General features: G+C 38.7%; 1 non-coding gene across 1 annotated transcript; it reads right to left on the bottom strand.

Annotated features, from left to right (window-relative positions):
* Positions 1-4,672: 4,672 nt before the first annotated feature.
* LOC113002432 (small nucleolar RNA R71) lies at positions 4,673-4,779 on the bottom strand. Its single transcript, XR_003267994.1, has one exon. It is a non-coding gene; the product is annotated as a small nucleolar RNA R71 (small nucleolar RNA).
* Between the last annotated feature and the right edge of the window lie 489 nt (positions 4,780-5,268).

Consider the following 5,268-nt stretch of genomic DNA (forward strand, 5'->3'; position numbering starts at 1 on the left):
ATGATCTTCTCCTACCTTCAAGCTCTTTTCCATCGCTTCCTATGGTGGTGAGCTTCTTCTTGACTCATCTTCTCCTTGAAGTGGCATCTCCAATCATATTTCTTCAATCTCCATTCCACTGTCATTGATCTTCAAGAAGCAAAGGACTCCATTGGTGAAGAAGATCCATGGCCTACAAGCTCCACATGGAGCTACGTCATGGAAAATCGTGGGAACCCCTTGATCACTATTTAAAAAATTAAGGAAAGTAATACAATAAAACTTACCTTTTTTCTGTATTTTCATGTTGATTATTCCTACCAAAAGGTACGATAAACATAAGGTGTCCCATATGAGCACCTAAGTTTGTATTGAAACTAAAATTAAGAACAAACCTACCTAATGAGTCCCTATGTATGTGAATCATGAATATGTTGGATGCATGGGTGATTTTACAAAAGAGGGTTGCACCACTCAACACCTTCATCATACCACCTATCATAGGGATTCAGTGCCTTATAATACCTTTTTTGGGCACCAACAAAGCCCAAGGATTTAAGCTCTTACGAACCAAACCCTTATCCAACAACTCCTTTACTTGAGGAATAACCTCAAGCCCAAGAGGTATGGCAAGGCTAAGGGATGTTTCCCTTGATAGGAGAAGGTAGAAAGATTGTTTAAGAAGGAGTGCTCTTTTGATATCACCTTTTGTGGCAAAATAATTTTCCTTCTTAACAATCTTCTTGGAGGAATCCTTTTTCTCTTTTTCCTTCGCCTTGGCCTTTGAAGACAAGGCCTTACTATCCTTCTTTTTCTTTTGTTTTTCTAATTTTTCTTCCTCATCCCTCTTATCTTTCTTAGTTAGTTGATCTTTGGCCACCTGTGAAGGTGTTTGAGGATGCAACACAAATTTAGTGCCAAGATGGGTGAGGGTAATCTCATTAGTTTGGCCATTGTAAATGATCTTCCTATCAAATTGCCATGATCTTCCTAAAAGAATATGTTCTGCCTCCATGGGAACTATATCACAACTAACTTTATCCTTATATGTCCCAATGGAGAAAGGTACCTTCACTTGTTGGTTAACTATCATTTCCCCTTGCTCATTGAGCCATTGAAGTTTATAAGGTTTTGGGTGGGGAATGATAGTAAGGTTCAACATGGAAACTAATCTTGTGCTACAACAATTCCAACAAGATCCACTATCAACAATGAGAGAACAAGTTTTATATAAAATTTTGCATCTTGTATGAAAGATTTTCTCTCTTTGGGATTGAGATAGATCACAAGATTGACCTCCAAGGAGCCTTCTAATCATTAGGAGGTCACCTTCTTCATGGGGGTAGACTTCCTCGCTAGACTCTTCACCCCTTACTTCATCTTCACTTCTACTAGAGGAAGGGGAAGAAGTAGTTTCCTCTTGACTACTATAAATGTCTTGACCCTTCATAATCATGGTTTTCTTTGTGGGGCATTGAAAGACAATGTGACCTCTCCCAAGACATTTGAAGCATTTAATGTTGCTAGTCCTTTCTTGGGAACTAGTATTAGGGGTGGATTTCTCTATGGTTTTTTTTTGTGGATATGTAGCAAGCATACCTCAAAGTTGGACAAGGACATCCCAACAACATTGGCACCCCCCACTAACAAATCATCGACGGTAAACCATATTTATAAAAATAAATAAAAAATACCAACAAAAGGCATAGGGGGACTTGACCAAAACCCATGATAACAATAAAGAAAAGTGGAAAAGAAGGAAATCCACAATGATTGCAAGCAAAACTATCCCTAACAAACAAGGGAAGATGATCCCACCTAATTAACTCAACCCTATGATCAATCCCATAGTTAGCTAATCTATTTGCACAAAGGTTGCCTTCCCTATATATATGAGAATATGAAAAATGCATTTGAGAGCATAGTTTAATGCAATGAATCCAACGGCTTCTAAGATCCCAAGGAACTAAATCCACCTTATCAAAAGCAGCAAGCACCAGCTTAGAGTCACACTCCAACCACAGCTTATCCCAACCCACAGAATTAGCATATTCAATAGCTAAAATTGCAGTAAAAAACTCAGTATGTAGCTGATGTGCCATCATTTTCTTCTATTTTCTAAACCCTTTTTGCACCATTTAAATTATTGATTGGTCTTAATTGTCAATTAATTAGGCAGTTTTATTATTTGGGCTCATTTAGCTAATTTGATGTTTTTAATCTAATTTCAGGAATTAATGAAACATTGGGCTTAATCCGGATTTTGGTTGTGGATTTGAAGAGGGCAAATAAAGCAGCGCTTACCTTAGTTAATTTCTAATTAGGAAATTTCGCAATTTTATTTTATGTTGTTCAGTGTTTATTTCGTTTTGGGCCAGAGTATTGTAATAGGGCCCAGTGACTTTGAGTGACTCTTTTTAAATAGCTGCCTTGGGATTCGTGCAGGGCATTCTATTCTGTTATGCTATTCATTATTCAGAGCTTTGTTTTAGGGTTTTCATTTTTCTGTTTTGACGCTTCTGAGTTCGTAATGCAATTTTACGTTTTCTGCTTCTAATTACAATTTCGTTCTTGCTTCTTCTTCTACTTCATTTACGTTTCTGTTCCATTTTACATTTCTGTTCGTTTACGTTTCCGTTCATTTACGTTTCTGCTTCATGTTTCAATTGCATTTTCTGTTTGAATCCATGGAAGGCTAGATTTTCTGGTGTTGTTTCCTTTTGAGGACGAAGCTCAACTCTCTTTGAGGTTTCGTTTGTAATGTGGTTTCCTGGCAGTTTTCCCTTCACCAGTTATCCCAATTTCGTGAATATTAATCAGTGCACGCTTCGTGTTCGATTAATTGCCTCTGAGCCTAACTTGCGTTCATGCTTAATGGACGAAGGGCTAACTGGTGTATGTGGTGCCTAATCACGTATTGAAAACCCTAAGTTGATTTTCGCTTAGTAAATTGAAATAGGGTTGGATTAAGTGGTTGACTGTTAGGGACGAATTCTCCATAACCCAGGATAAGAGAGTGGCTTCTGAATCAGAGGAAACAACCCGTTTTTAATATTAGTAGTTTCGTATTCCATTTTATTTGTTCTGCTCTTTAATTACCAAACAACCAAACCCCCCCCCCCCCCCCATCGTTACTATTACTGCAAGTATATTATGAACATTTGGCTTGTCACTGCTCGTTGGGAAACGACCTAGGATCACTTCCTAGTTACTGCATTTTCATGTTTATTTGATTCGGGTACGGCCTCGATCAAATTTGGCGCCGTTGTCGGGGAGCAATGTCCAAAGGTTCATAATAGCTAGCTAGTGTTGTGTGTTTAATCCTTTCGTGTTTTATGTTTAATTGTTAGTATTGTGTTAGTATGTGTGTTAATGTTGTTTAGTGTTCTGGTATTTTGTTTAATGTGTGTTCTGTTTCAGTTTTCCCATTAAGCGTTTCCCCTGTTTCAGTCTTGGGTGTTTCGCTGTGAAGATTGTGCTTGCGGCAAAAAAAGAGTAGTAGTAGAAATCAATTAGAGACGGATTTTAGCGACCACCCATGCTGAATTATTTGAGATTTTTTGTTTTAGTAGCTAGGGTTGTTATTTTTGGCTGAATTTTTTTGTGGTAACTTCTTTTAATCCATATTGTGTGGGAAAAATAGCTAGAGCCTTTAGTTTGGTCAGATTTGAAAGTTCCAAAAAACTAGCAAATTTTGTGTTTGTCAAAACTTCAAACGGACATAACTTTTGCTCCGGTTATCAGAATCGCAATTATTATATATGCATTTGGGGTAGAAAAAAATTTCCTACACTGTGGCAGCCTGCCATAGGCTGGCTGAGGTCTCCATCGTCCATAAAAAGCGATTCTTTCAAAAGTTTTTTATTTTTCAAGTTTTATTCACTTATTTTTCTTAACCTACCATTTTTAGCTTTCATAGTTAGACTTTGAATTTTTGTCTGAAATTTTTTGTGCTATCTTTTCATCATTTTATAGGGTTGCTCACAAAATTTCAAGTCATTTGGATATCATTTGAGGGTAGCTGTAGTTCAAACCTACACCTTTATTTACATGACAAGGCAACTAGTTGTGTGCATGCTGAATGTAGTGTATGACTAGAGGCAATCCATCTGACTTACAACCCTTTGATCCTGAGATAGATAGGACATTTCATAGATTAGTTAGGCATCATTTTATACCTTTTGATCATTCTGAGCATTCCATAACTGGTGAATCTGTGCATTCTATTATTGGTGATTTTGAACATCCTGATCTTGAGCATTATAATTTTGAGCATTCTGATTCTGAGCATTCTGATTTTGCACATTCTGAGAACATGACACAACCTCCACCTCGTGAGAGGACTCTAAGGGAAATGGCTGCACCTGATTTCACCTACGAAAGCTTGTGCATCCAATACCCTGATGAGGATGTCCCATATGTTCTTAAAACTGGACTGATTCATTTGCTTCCAAAGTTTCATGGCCTTGCAGGTGAAGACTCGCACAAACATTTGAAGGAATTTCATATTGTCTGCTCCACCATGAAACCCCCAGATGTCCAAGAGGATCACATATTTCTGAAGGCTTTTCCTCATTCATTAGAGGGAGTGGCAAAGGACTGGCTGTATTACCTTGCTCCAAGGTCCATCACGAGCTGGGATGACCTTAAGAGAGTATTCTTAGAGAAATTTTTCCCTGCTTCCAGGACCACAGCCATCAGGAAGGATATCTCAGGTATTAGACAACTCAGTGGAGAGAGCCTGTATGAGTACTGGGAGAGATTTAAGAAACTATGTGCCAGTTGCCCCCACCATCAGATTTCAGAACAGCTTCTTCTCCAATATTTTTATGAAGGACTCAGTAATATGGAGAGAAGTATGATAGATGCTGCCAATGGTGGAGCCCTTAGAGACATGACTCCTGCTGAAGCCAGAAATTTAAATTAGAAGATGGCCTCCAACTCCCTGCAGTTTAGCGCCAGAAATGATGCCATAGTCATTAGAGGAGTGCATGAGGTAGCTACAAACCCATCTGCATCATCTGAAACTAAGAAGCTTGAAGGCAAACTGGATGCATTGGTTAACTTGGTAACCCAGCTGGCCTTGAATCAGAAATCTGTACCTGTCGCAAGGGTTTGTGGTTTGTGCTCCTCTGCTGACCACCATACAGACCTTTGCCCTTCCATGCAGCAACCTGGAGCAATTGAGCAGCCTGAAGCTTATGCTGCAAATATTTACAATAGACCTCCTCAACCTCAGCAGCAAAATCAACCACAGCAGAGCAATTATGACCTTTCCAGCAACAGATA

Source organism: Glycine max, chromosome 8 (genome assembly GCF_000004515.6).
Source record: "Glycine max cultivar Williams 82 chromosome 8, Glycine_max_v4.0, whole genome shotgun sequence".
In the NCBI taxonomy this organism is placed as follows: domain Eukaryota; kingdom Viridiplantae; phylum Streptophyta; class Magnoliopsida; order Fabales; family Fabaceae; genus Glycine; species Glycine max.